Source organism: Bactrocera dorsalis, chromosome 6, assembly GCF_023373825.1.
Source record: "Bactrocera dorsalis isolate Fly_Bdor chromosome 6, ASM2337382v1, whole genome shotgun sequence".
NCBI lineage: Eukaryota > Metazoa > Arthropoda > Insecta > Diptera > Tephritidae > Bactrocera > Bactrocera dorsalis.
Genome location: NC_064308.1, coordinates 30,307,234 through 30,322,137, shown reverse-complemented (window position 1 = coordinate 30,322,137; position 14,904 = coordinate 30,307,234). Strand labels below are relative to the sequence as shown.

The following is a 14,904-nucleotide window of genomic DNA, read 5'->3' as shown; positions in this document are numbered from 1 at the left end:
TTAATATGAAAGAAAATTATTTATTAATGTTATATATTTACTAATAGGTGATTTAAATGCCATAGTGTGCAATATTTTTCACCCATAAAAATATCGTTTACTGATATTCAGATATTTTTTTTTGTAGTGAGTTCTTAATAATAAGATGCAGCCCTGTTTTTAGATTTCTCGGTGGTGAGTTTTCTTCTGAATGTATTTGTTTACATTTGACCGACAGAAAACATAAAAGGTGCAGTTTTCCATATTCGAAAACTCAAATTAAATCAAAACAAAGTTTAGTTTGTATAAAGGTACTAAATATTTTATTTAAAGTTTAATAATTGGAGTGAACATAGGTTTTATACAATAGAAAATATCCGTTGAACCAGATATCGCCAAAGAAGCGATACTTAAACAAAGTGAAAAACACAGAAAACACACCCATCGTGCGGGGCTACGATTGGAATCAAGGAATTGATTACTCAAAATTATTTGAGTCGTATGTTAATACGGGGTTTCAAGCTACTAATCTTTGGATGGCAATAAGAGAAATCAATCTAATGGTAAAGTAACCATTTTTTTATGGAAAGGTTTATGTATTTTAAAATATTCTTAGCTTGATTGTAGGCTGCAGCCGTTGAAACCTGATGAAGCCGATTTGCATGAAACGGATGAATTCATTAGACGAAAACATAGCTGTACAATATTCCTTGGATTCACATCTAATCTAGTGTCGTCGGGATTACGGGAGACATTACGATTCCTCATTGAACACCAAATGGTGGATTGTGTAGTAATGACAGCGGAAGAAGACTTTATAAAACACTCATACACAATATAAACAATATAAACTTATAAACAACACTAATATGTATTATTAAAATCTTCAACATATGTACATATGTTTTTGTTTAAACTCAATTTCCAATTGATGTTTTCCTATAACGGCTAACGAATTGTCAATTTGTACACATATGTCAAACGACAAATTACCACCCAGTATTGTATCCTACTGCATGCAAAAATTTAGAAATACTTCAAGCGTGTTTAAAAATTGCACAAAAAAAAAACAACTGATTTAGCATCAAACAACAAATAATATCCCAATAAAATTGAACAGATATTCAAAGTAATTCAATATAATCGCTTAAATAACGTAAACACTTGCATTATTTAATATATTTTAAAGTGTTGATCATCAAAATTTAAAATTTATATGTAGCGCAAATGCTAACACAACACCCTGATTACCATGAAAGTAAAAAAACTGTTACACAACAGCCTAAGATTTCTTAGAGTTTAGTATATGTATGTAAACAAAGCAAAGGTTTATTACTGTATATACTGAGCAGAGATAAAGAGATGTTTAACTCCTCTCTCATTGGAAGTGAGAGAACAATTACTAAACGTCAAAACCTACTGAACTTTGACAGCTAATCAAGTTCAGTAGGTTTTGACGTTTATCAATTGGAAACGAGCGATGGCCAGATTGAAATCTTACCAAAAAAATTTGTAAACGGAGGGATTTGTTGCATCGTTTAAGACCACTTATAAAAATGAGAAACAATGAAAATTAAATAAAATTGTGAAATTTAAAGGTATTTGATGAAAGCTTTTGTAAATTGAAGCATCATAGTATTGTTTTCAATGGAAAATGATTAAAAACATTTAATGATTGAGAGTTAACAAGATTAAATTCTTTTATTGGGTATTGAAAGGTCAAAATTTAGTTATTCTAATTACTTTAAAAAGATTTAAATAGTTTCTCCATATATTAAATAACCACTACATAGTAATTTTTATTCGTACTAAATGTTGGGTGTTTTAATTTAAAATGCCCAAAAATTCTTATTTTGTTCGATCTGGCCATAATGGAAAATGTTATAAAAAACGCTTATTTTGAGGCGCTCTCACACTGGAATAAGTTTAACAACCCTTTATCCCTGATACTGAGGTTTGAGGTGCGCACTCCGATTGATCCGAACGTCGAGCGCTATTATTATTTTTTGGCCTTTTACGAAACCTTCTAATGGTTAAGTGTGTTTCTACATTAGTTCTAAGGGTACATAGGAACAGAAAATGCAAAAAAAAAGGAGATTGAAAAAAGATTACCCTACTGCAACCCTACCCCTTAGCAAAGCTGTAATTATACAGATTTCTTTCTGTTAAAATGAAAACAATGTTAATATTTCACGGGGTGAACTTCTTCGTCGTGAAGTGAGTTCTCCTGTTGAAATTTTACAAATGTTCGCTGTCTAACCTGCACCAGGAAACGTGTATCGTAGAGAAGGTTCACGACACAGCGGACGTAAAAATATTTTTGGCTAATTCGGACAAGATGCGTAAGTTTCACCACGGCCAGTTCGAAAGGAGAAATTTTGACAGTTGCGCTTGAACAGAGCAGAGCATTGAATAAAAATTATACTCAGAACTATACTCGTATACAGCGAAAGCTTGAAAACATGAACTAATTAAAACCAAGGGAGTTCACATTTTTGAATACCCAAGAAGTATAAGTTATTATATTTTTACATATCTTGTTCAATATCGTCATTCGCATTACGAGTCTCTATCAGTACCTAGGCAACTGTTGTGCTTTATAATTTTTATTGCATTTTGACCTATGGGTTGAACGAGAGGAGTTTGGTGACAAAAACAATGCGAAACGTTTCCAATCTTCTGCTGCACTGAAAGCTGTTAAAACGGGGTTCTTTTAGATTCTTTGCTTAGATTTGAAGAGCATGAGATTGAGTGGGGTTTGAGCACAACAAAAATGTAATTCGCCTCTTCTCCGACTTTACACCTGGGGCTCCCTTTTCAAAACTGTGTATGTACAGTTGAATTCGAATGCCGAATATTTTTTTTAACTTTTGAAGCAATCCTTCACTGGTGTAAAACCAAAATTTCTATAATTTTTAATGCAAGTATTTTTTTTTCAGAAGCAAGACACTTACCTGTCCTGCTGCCTGTCCTTTTTTCGCATATTGTGAAACCAAGGATAAAGAGCTTTCTCCATTTTTGGCAGCTATGAAAAATGTAGTGTTTTTCACTTTCCAAGTCCAGCAAATGCGTCGAGTGGATTTAACAACATTAAATTTCTTCGCTAAAAACGCCACACGTGACCTTTTTTGCAAATGATCGGGACTTTCAGCTTTTTCTTTTAACGTCAAACACACAGATTTCTTAAAACGTGAACGTGAAATGCCTTATGCAAATATAAAATACCAACTAAAATTTTTGGTGTGTTCCATGAAACCATAAAAAATCGCGTAATTTATTATAAGGGGATTACCCAAGTTCAAAATTATTTGAAATCAATGCAAAATACATTCAAGCATTGTTCTGTTGTTCATCTTGTAAAGATTTCTTGCTCTGTTCACGTTATAGAATAGCCAATGCTCAAAAAACTGTGTTCACGTTTTTGGGGTCCTCGTTTTAGTGTGTTCACGTTTTCGATCGCGCGCTGTATTGCTATTAGAGATGTATTTGCTTGTATTTTTATACGTTTATATGCAAATGTACATATCGCTCATTTGCTGCAAGACCGGCATAAGTCAAAAAAATCGATTCGCCAGAAAACGCGTTTAAAGTTTTCAACTGACTACAACCTGACACGGTGACTCCAACCTTACACCTCTTCTCAAGCGGAGCATATAAGAGGTATTCATATGAATTTTTCACTCAACATGAAGTATGATATAACGAACAATTCTGCAGCATTAACTCAAAAATCACGTTTTTTGAATTATGCCGGTCGTGCAGCAAATGAGCGATATGTATTCACATAAATTCTTTTTATGTGTATTTATGAATATAGGTGCAATTGAACACATTTTAATTAACATACATTTCCAAAGCAGTATTTGTAGGTAATGTGAAAATAAGGCCTACTTTTTTAATTATTTCCTATCTTTAGTATATACATAAGTACATACGTATATAAAAAACTATCATAATATACGTAGGCTGCTATATACATATATCTCTGACGTAGGCAACACTAAGTGTTGCCAGTTGCAATCTGACATTTCCATTGGAAAGTTTGACATTTTTTAGCATAACATCACTCAGAACGTTTTGTCATTTAATCGCGAATTGTTTTATTTACAGGGAATTAAAAAATTCATCTCGGCCAAAAAATGGAATTAGCTCGTGAACATTTTCGTGCGATCATTTTTCACAACTTTCGACGTGGATTATCATGACAATAGTGCATCGATGAACTAAAATTTTTGTATGGCTATGAAGCACCATCTTATAGCACTGTGAAAAACTGTTACAACGAATTCAATCGTGGCCGATGCTCGCTCAAAGACGATTTCCGTGAAGGTCGTCCAAAAACAGCCGTTGTGCCAGAAAACATCGATGCCGTACGTGAACTGATAATGCAAGACCGTCATGTAACATACCTTCAGATAGAGGCATGCCTATGCATTTCTCCCACCAGCATACATTCGATATTGCATGAACACCTGGCCGTAAAAAAGGTTTGTTCTCGTTGGATCCCGCACAATTTGACAATCGCTCAAAAAAAGGCTCGTGTGGATTGGTGTAAAGAAATGCTGAAAAAATACGATCGCGGTGCTTCAAAAGACGTTTATAAGATCGCCACAGGTGACGAATCATGGTATGAGCCCGAAACAAAACAGCAATCGACCGTGTGGGTCTTCCAAGACGAGCCAAATCCAACGAAAAAAAAACATTTTCGTTGATAAATATGCCTATGTTCATTATTAGGCCAGAAATATATATAGTAGCCTTCGTACTAGCAAAACTTATTGTAATACATAGTGATGAACGTACATAAATCGTATCTTTATCATTCGAAACTTATATGCATATGTATCATGACCATATGTGTATAGTATATCGTCACGTGGAATGCAAAATAACGTAACAACATTTTCAGAAATTTACAGTGGCATGAATGAAGCACGAAATAAAATGGAACATTAGTGAAACAAAATTTTAATATTGGTTAAAACTGGTTTATAAATATATGACCGCAGAACCAGAAAATATTGAACATACGTAATATTATGTATGTAATTTGAAGTTGTTTAAATGAGTTAAGCTTCTCCACTTTATCCAGAAAAAAACTGGCGCACCCTAGCACAACCCACCATATCACCACCAATACACCACAACGGGGGACACATTAGATTTCACCACAGCAAATGTCAACCATCAAAAGGACTGGATCATCGCTGTTTGTCTTTACATTCGTTTATACTTTTTTGGATTCGACCACGCGCCGCACATCAACATTCGTTTTTCGACACCAATCCCGCGCGCTGCAATTATCACTGTGATCGCCATGATTTCATAATTAGAAATTAAAGTTTTAAAATATTTAACATATAATTTAACTTTAAATTAACATTGTAAAAAGTTAAAGATTATAACAATAAATTGCATTTTTATTATAAAGTTCAGTGACATTGACATGGATATTTTTATTATGTGTGTGATGCCCATCTAAATTATCTTAACTTATATGTGCATAGTGAACACGAAAATACAAATAAAAATAAAGATATAGTGGTTACAAACTTATTCAGAAGTAGCGAGGCGTAATCAATAGGGTGGGTCGATTCCGGAATTTTTCCGATTCGGTATTTCTAATAGTGCGGAAAAGTTGCCTTAGTACTTCCTGATTCCAATGCAACTTTTTGTTTTGAGATCGGATTGCATCTTCAACCCAAACCTCGGCCTTGAAATTTCGGAAATTCGCCTAAAATCGTGAAATTGTCTACCTAGCACCTGAAATACGCATCTCATGGCAAAATGTATGAAACAAAAATTATTTGTCACGTCATTTGCTACCGAAATGGTATATGTGATCATGGCCGTAGGACGAACCGTTCCCGAGATACGAGCGAAAAGGCGGCGCGCCACAGCGCAAGGTCAAAATTGTTGCAGCTCTCAGCTAACCTGTATTGGTCACCCAGAACCCACCGCGTGGAGGTAGCTGCTCTTCGGGTTCCTCCCAAGCCCAACCCAACCAACCAACCATATGTCAGGCTTGTTTTAGTCTGAATCTGTGTCAAATTTATTGATAAAATCAGATTTTGTACTAAACTTTGGCACTTGTTGCCTAGATTTCAGTGTAGAGCGTATAAAAAGATCACGAGATTGGGGGCCAATAACTTTAGAAGATGCCTCTGTCACCAGTTTGACGATTCTCTCGACTGCCACGGTGTGAGAGGGGAATTCACTAAATTTCCATACCTCTGCAGTGTCTCCCGACAGCCCTTTTATGAGTTCTTCGTTAGAAACTGAACAAAGAACTGGTGGAACAGTCAAGGTAATAGTCTTCCAGTTAATCATATCGTAATAAGTATTAGCTTTGAAATTCAGCTTTGGCACTTTATTACATCTAATTCTTCCATTTATGGTGTCAGACTCTGCTTCCCTGGCTGCCAGAAGACGGTCAAGGGCCAACTTTCTGACTTCTATCCGTTCGTCAGTCATCATACTAAGGAGAATGTTTTCTGGAAGAGCAAAGAAAGCATTCTGTTGAATGGATGAATCGACAACCTTGCGCAGTTTAGCGGGTAAGTATCTCGACCTTTGAATTGCAGCATAGAGATGGCGCGAGCCATCTTTGATTTAACTGTTGAATCTTATTGAGAACCACAAAGGTGAGTAAACTGTAAGTATGTACTTGACCAAAATCTTTATTTCCTTTGTTGGTTTGTCAGTAGAAATGTATAATCTCAGAATTCTATTTGCATAGGTGAGCCAGCGAGATTTGCACATGTTACCTGGATGCATCGACGCTAAATCTGAGGAACATTGACCGGAAATAACAGCTTCTGATATTTTATAGAGATAAGCTTGGTCTGTGCTAAGTTGGGTCGGATTAATAACCTCAGAAGGTAATTGGCAGGATGGAAAACTCTCAAATTTGACAACAGGCAACTTCTCACAATAAGGGAGCAGTTTACCTATGTCGCCAGAGAATGTATTTGGACTCTTTGAGACACCATCTATGTGTTCGAAAAGAGCACGGAATGGAAGTTCGTTGAAATGTAGAAGACAAACAACCCACCTATTCTTTCTTCTAGTTTCCGAATGATTCCACCTTTCCAACCTGTGTTCGTGTTGGTGCCATCAGCACCGACAACTTCTAGATGTTCCACATCAACTGAATTGTCTTGTAAATGTTGCCATATAGCTTGCGTCTCATCCTCAGCTGACCCGGAAGGAGAAGTGACGTGGCCAAAGTAATGACAACCAGGTTCCGCTATAAAAGAAATATGTTTCTCTTTGACAATGTCGCGGTAGTACTTTTCACCTTCGCTGACTTGTGTAAGTGTATTGTCTTTGCGGCCGTCAAAATACAGCCCATATACGGAGTCAATACTTTCGGTGTTCTGGAGCTTAACACCAACACTCTTTTTTGCCCGACTAATCTTGCATTTGTCAGTGACAAAGCTAGCCTGATCCTCTGTTATCAAACCTGCTTTTTTGGCATCCAGAAAAGCCGATGAAACAATCAAGGCCGCTGCTCTATCACTTACTCCAAATCTTTGGGCAGCTAAAGCAGTGTGTTGTAATACTAGTGTGTTTTGTTTGGTTTTAGAGGATGGAAGAGAAAATTCATCATCACCATAGTTTTTCGAAGAATCAATGTGCGACGCGCCTACATTGTTGTCGTCTGTATGAGAGTCTGGCTGATCTGAATGGTCACGTGTTCTAGCTGATACTTTTCTGGTAAGTGTTGATGTTGAATGACGTTTTGAAAGCTTTTCTTTACGTTAATTTTTCTTTGTAATCTTTTTTGTTTCAGGTAGATCAACACTTCCAATTCTTCTGGTTCTCTTATCCTAGAGAAATGGTTGTTCATTGATAGGAACTTTCCTTTCCTTTGGACAAGTGCAAGAAGAAAAATAAATGCATTTACAAGCAGCGATGACAAATAATTTTCCGGCAGAAGAGACAAAGTCGTCTCTTTTAGAGCTCAAACCTATTGGGTTCCTTAAAAACATTTGTTTAAAAGTCAGAAATTTCTTATGGTATGTGGTGAGCATTTGTACAACTCTGGTGTGTGAAACTATCGGAATAGATGACTTTTTGAAAGTATTTTCAACCTTTTTTGCAACTATTTCTGTAACCTCTTTACTCCTAGGTTCATAGTTGTCGCCTCGGAGTCGCCCAATACGAAATCTTTCAAACTGATAACACAAAAGAACATCCTGGTAAGTAGGTAACTGGGACTCAGAGAGATTGTACGGATATATGCCAAACACAGGGCATTTCTGTCTAAATTTAAATTTAGATACAGACATTTTGAGTTCTGTGTTTTCTTGAGAGAATATAAGTGATAGCACCTGGCGAAATCAACGACAAGAGTGAAGGAACTCGATGAAAAAATATTTATGTGGAGACCAGTCCGAACGTGTCGTATGGCGCAGGGAAATGAATGTAAGTGATAGAACTCGGCGAAATCACCGACAAGAGTGAAGGAACTCGATGAAAAAATTTTTTCGAACGTGTCCTTTGGCGTAGGTGAATGAATGTGAGTGATAGCACTCGGCGAAATCAACGTCAAGAAGTGTGGCCACAAGCCGATTTTCACCTTGCGCTGTGGCGCGCCGCCTTTTCGCTCGTATCTCGGGAACGGTTCGTCCTACGGCCATGATCACATATACCATTTCGGTAGCAAATGACGTGACAAATAACTTTTGTTTTATACATTTTGCCATGAGATGCGTATTTCAGGTGCTAGGTAGACAATTTCACGATTTTAGTCAAATTTCCGAAATTTCAAGGCCGAGGTTTGGGTTGAAGATGCAATCCGATCTCAAAACAAAAAGTTGCATTGGAATCAGGAAGTACTAAGGCAACTTTTCCGCACTATTAGAAATACCGAATCGAAAAAATTCCGGAATCGACCCACCCTAGTAATCAATAAGACACTCAATTTCGATTTTTTTGATGTAACGTTATTTTGCATTTCATGTATGTACATATGTACGCTTTCGTAAATCATATTAACCCACATTCAGTGCACAAAACAAATATATAAAAACAAAATACAAAACAAAAAAACAAACAATAATGAGTGCTTCGCAGCCTCACCCGCTAAACCGTAGGCATTCCTTAAATGCCTACTTTAGCCAGAGAATGTAAAGTATAGAGAAGGTGCAGGTTCGACAGCGAACATTTTGTAAGATTGCGACACGGAATTTCACCACACAGCTACGAATTCACGCTGTGAAATGTTAACATTTTTAACAGTTCTCTCACATACTCAACAGAGAAGATGAAGAGAAATAAATATATGTATTTTCGGCATGTGATGCCATAGCATGTATGCCCAAGCAGAGAATATGAAGAAACTCCCAATGAAGAATTTCGTTTTGCTTGTTTATATTTTGTTTCATTTTTGACAGCGAAAAATGTGTACAAAAAATATTATGTTCTCTGTCTCACATACCCAAGAATATGAAGAGACATAAATATACATATGTATGCATATGTAAATATGAATATGAAGACATAAACACATGCATGCATGCTCCTTATGATCTCCCAACAACAGCATTGTGATATTTACATGCTTCAATTTTTCAACTTGGGAATCGCAATGTATGCAAATACGTATGTATGCTTTTGCGTTTGCCGTCGGCAATATAATATTGACATGTAAACATAATTATGATATGAGTATAATTTTGTATGAATGCATGCATAGTAATATTTATAGTCAATTTGGACTTGCATATTTAATAATTTTCTTTGATTTTTACATAATATACTATACTAATAAATATATTTGTATTATATTTCCTACTAATAGAAATTAAATTTATCACAACAATATACATATATGTACATACATCATATTATCTTATGTCTCTGCACATGCTCATATATAATCTTATTATCTGCTCATATGATTGCATATATGCGCATGTGCGCGTTCAGAAAATCAAGTCATGATTTTATCACTTATCAATATATTACATGTGCGCGCATTGATCTGCATGTTCCCTGCCAACCATGAGCGGGTAAAACACCAGATAATCAGCGGGTAACATGGTGGTAACGTAGTGGTGAACATATAGAGTGTTTCTTAGGCCGGGCGAATATTTTACGTACTCCCGTACGTATACATGTGATCATACATCTTTGTTGCGCTCATTCAGCAGTGTGATATAAAAAAGTATATCTGTTCTGCTCTAATATCCCCAATTGAAGGCTGATTCAGGGTTGCATTTTAAACAGCTGATGCAGGGTTGCATTTTTTAATTCCTATTTTAAAAATTTATTAAAATTTCAAAGAAAATTTTTTAATTTTTAAATTATCAATTTTATTACTTTTAATATATATTTACATTTATACAATATATTTAATTAACAATAATAATTTGATCTAAAAAAAAAATTAATTAAAGAAAGGATTATTAATAGCTGAAAGTAAAAGAGTGAAAAAATATAAAAAACAAATACCTGAAAATAAAGTAAAGGTAATAAAACCTGAAAATAAATAATAATTACATTGAATTAGTAATATCTAAAAGAAAAAGAAAGATTAATTGTATAAAATGATAATAATATCTGAAAGAAAAGATAAATATTGTTTGATCATTTAAAATATAAAACAAACATTAGTTTTCACATATTATATTGGATTGCGCAGGCCGCCTTGAACGCATAAAATACATATGTACATACATACATATGTATGTATTTATTTTTGCTTATTATCTTGGACTGCGCAGTCCAATTTGAAAGTACACACACTTTTTTCACATACTTACTTAACAATTGATATTTGCCGCTTCTGATGATATACATAGCTGCTGCTGCTACTTCCAATTCAGTTCTGATTTCCAATGTTATAAAAATAAATGAAGTAATTATTTTCAAAATATTGTTAAAAAATCACATAAAATTCATTTACTTACCTTCTTGTTGTACGAGTCTCCTTTACGATGGTACGATCACGAACGACATGCGTCTTTCAATCGTTTGTTTTATTACCCTTTTTGGGATTTTCTATTGTCACTATTGACAATTATGTTTTCTCCTTCGCACTCATTCAAATAAATCAAGAAATGAAAGAAACTTTTTTTCATCGCATTTTGGTAAACAAAAAATAACCCGAAAATGTGCGTTGGTGTTAGTGTATAGAGAAAAAATGTGTAGTTGTATTGGAATATTTGTCTCAAGCGGGTAGCCGTGGTTGGCAGGGTTCATACATTCATATATACTTATACATGTGTACATATACATATACCCTTCCGAACAAATAATGCACAAGCATACAAACATACATATGCGTACACATGTGAATGTGTCACCACAAAAAGCATTAATGGTACTCATTTAATGTAGCAAATATATTGCATTTGTTGCAAACGTCGCGAAATGGCAAAGTGGCAACTCATCTGTTCATTTTTGTATGCAATTTCGTTTGCAACACAATGGCAACTATGCGAGCCAAATCTAAATGGCATCCATGGTAATTTGTGGCATATCAATATCAGCTGATCATTAAAACAGTTCAAACAAAGTTCTTATAAAATGGAAGAAGTAAGTATGTTTAACTTTTATGTACTATTATTTTTCTCTAACTTTCAATTGTCTGTGACACATGTGTACATGTATTTATAGAAAAAACGTTCGCGGATAAATGGAACTTTTCGTTGGACAGAACGACAAACTAAAGATTTACTCAACATTATCGTGGAAAATGTAAAAGCTAATCCGGAACAGTTCGAGGTAATATGTTTGCTATTTCCAATAAGAGGGTATTTAAAATTTAGTGAACTTACATATGTATTGTAGAAACCAACTGCTCAAAAATTCTATGAGCATATTACAAAAAATGCATCTACTTTGAACAGCATCAAATGGGATATTACGCGAACAAAAATGAGGCACCTAAAAACAAGTTTTTCGTCCGCACTGAAATGGAAGGGTCAAACAGGTGCAGGATTGCTAGAAAGTGGAGATGTAAAAAGCGTTGAAGATTACATTAAGAAAATGTGTCCATTCTATGATGACTTGTACGCAATATTTGGTCATCGTGTAAATGTGCAGCCGCCAGCTATCTATCAATCAACCATGCCAGTGTCATTGTTGGATACTTTTGAAGTAGATGCGTTGATGGAAAATGATGGCGAAACATTTTCAACAAGTTTACCTGAAAGTCCGTTGGCCAGTCCGACTGTGGTGCTTCCTTCTACATCAAAGAGTGTAGCAAGTCCGTCTGCCCTGTCCATCGCAACAAGTGTTTGTACGGAAAATACCACTACACCAAAAAAAATTTGAAAAGGCCTCAAAACTCAAACCCATTTGCATTATTATTTGAAATTCAATCAAAAAAGCTGGAATTAGAATCACAAAAACTAGAATTCGAAAAGGAAAAAGAGCAAAACAAATTCATGTTACAAAAGCTACAACTGGAGAAGGAGGAAAGGATCGAAATGGAGAAAATAAGATTGGAGCACGAAAGATTTTCAAGTGCTGATACGTCAAACAAGAAAATGCTTGATGAAGAGCCCCTTGCCGGAACATAAGGAGGCATATTCGTAAGGTTATGATCCGCAAAAGAAAGCGTACTCTAAATTTTTCGTTTTTCTTCGGAACCACGCTCAAAAGTTTGGTTTAAATGCCAAAATATTTCTTTAATAATTTTTTTAAATGCTCTAATGTACATATAGAACTTGAATTTATTCTAATAAATAAGCTTTTAATTGTTAGCACAAATTCTTTTATTGATTGTTTGCATAACTTAACAATTCATAGATGGTTCGGCGTACCGCTTCCCCTTCATTAGTTCGAGCAGTAGGTAATGACTTTAAAATATCGTGCTCAGATTCCTCAAGCTCGTAATCGAAACGATCGTCAAGTCAGAGTATAATATTGTGCAACAACGCGCAGCAGATAATCCATTTATTTACTCTATTCCTGCCTTTTTATACTCTCGCAACAAAGTTGCTAAAGAGAGTATTATAGTTTTGTTCACATAACGGTTGTTTGTAAGTCCTAAAACTAAAAGAGTCAGATATAGGGTTATATATACCAAACTGATAAGGGTGACGAGTAGAGTTGAAATCCGGATGTCAGTCTGTCCGTCCGTCCGTGCAAGCTGTAACTTGAGTAAAAATTGAGATATCATGATGAAACTTGGTACACGTATTTCTTGGCTCCATAAGAAGGTTAAGTTCGAAGATGGGCAAAATCGGCCTACTGCCACGCCCACAAAATGGCGGAAACCGAAAACCTATAAAGTGTCATAACTAAGCCATAAAAAAAGATATTAAAGTGAAATTGGGCACAAACCATCGCATTAGGGAGGGGCATATTTGGATGGAATTTTTTTGGAAAAGTGGGCGTGGCCCCGCCCCTACTAAGTTTTTTGTACATATCTCGGAAACTACTATAGCTATGTCAACCAAACTCTACAGACTCGTTTCCTTTAGGTATTTCCATATACGGTTCAAAAATGGAAGAAATCGGATAAAATCCACGCTCACCTCCCATACAAAGGTTATGTTGAAAATCACTAAAAGTGCGTTAACCGACTAACAAAAAACGTCAGAAACACAAAATTTTAGGGAAAAAATGGCAGAAGGAAGCTGCACCCAGGCTTGTTTTAAAAATTGAAAATGGGCGTGGCGTCGCCCACTTATGGACCAAAAACCATATCTCAGGAAGTGCTCTACCGATCTCAATGAAATTTGGTATATAATATTCTCTTAACACCCTGATAATATGTACGAAATATGGGCGAAATCGGTTCACAACCACCGATATAACGCTATTTTGAATTCCATCTGATTCCTTCTCTGTATAATACAATATATACATTGTGAACCAAAATAAACAAATATGTAAATGACGGATAATGAAATCTCGATTATCACTTTATCATGCGAGAGTATAAAATGTTCGGTGACACCCGAACTTAGCCCTTCCTTACTTGTTTATCCTTGATTTGAAGTCTCAACGTTTTCAAGCTGCCAAACCTTTCCTTCAACATGCCATAACAATGTTCAATTCTAATCCTATAACGACTGAATATTTTGTTAAAGAAAGTTCGCCGACCCTGTGTTAGTTCTCTAGAGTTTTCTCTAAATGGTGTTATAAGAGTTCGTGACAATTTATAGGCACTGTCACCTGCGATCCATTCAGCTCCTCCAAAAAACACATCGGCGTTATTCGACAATTCGCAGTTACTAAAAATACGTGCATCATGTACGCTACCTGGATAGCCTAACACTAAATGTCTTATTTGAAGCGAATGGTCAAAAACGGCTTGAACTTTAACTGAGTATTGGTGCTTTCGTGAAAAGTAAGCTTCTGGGTCTTGAGAAGGTTTTTCAGTTTGGCAATTCACCCCAGGTTTCTGACACGAGCTTTTTACGTTCATCGCTATTTGGCCAAAACAGATACTGATCTTCATGCTTTAACAGTGTTTTAAAAATTCTGTCAGTCAAATTCTAATATAAAGAAAAAGATAAACATTAATCTAACAAAACAATGACAAACACTAACCTGTATGATACCACCATCACTAACTCCAAACAAGCCCGCAATCTTAGACAGAGTAGCGCCTTCACCGTTTGAGCCTAAACGATATAATACGATTGCTAATTGTGTTTTGAGAGGGAATTGTTTACAAGAACGTATTTGGTTGAACGACGCATCGTCCTTTATTAAATTTAAAATAAAGTCGAAGGTTTTCCAGTTTACGCGTGTAATCTTCTTGAATCTAGTCTCATCAAGTTCCCATAATACGTCGTTTAAGAATTCCTTACACTTAGGCACACTATTTTGAATAAACGGCACACTATATCTACATTCTTCGCCCAGGGCCAAAGCAGTTCTTCCAATATGTAATCTTCTTTTATTGTCTTCTCTTCTACCAGAAAACAGAATTTTACTCATTTGAAGCAAAATAAA

At 35.4% G+C, this 14,904-nt stretch overlaps 1 protein-coding gene and 1 pseudogene across 2 annotated transcripts in view; both read left to right on the top strand.

Annotated features, from left to right (window-relative positions):
• LOC125779382 (uncharacterized) overlaps positions 1-14,904 on the top strand; it is a 554,603-nt gene that overhangs the window by 32,900 nt on the left and 506,799 nt on the right. The gene's annotated exons all lie outside the window — the stretch shown is intronic.
• On the top strand, positions 7,735-12,692 carry LOC125779421 (uncharacterized; annotated as a pseudogene).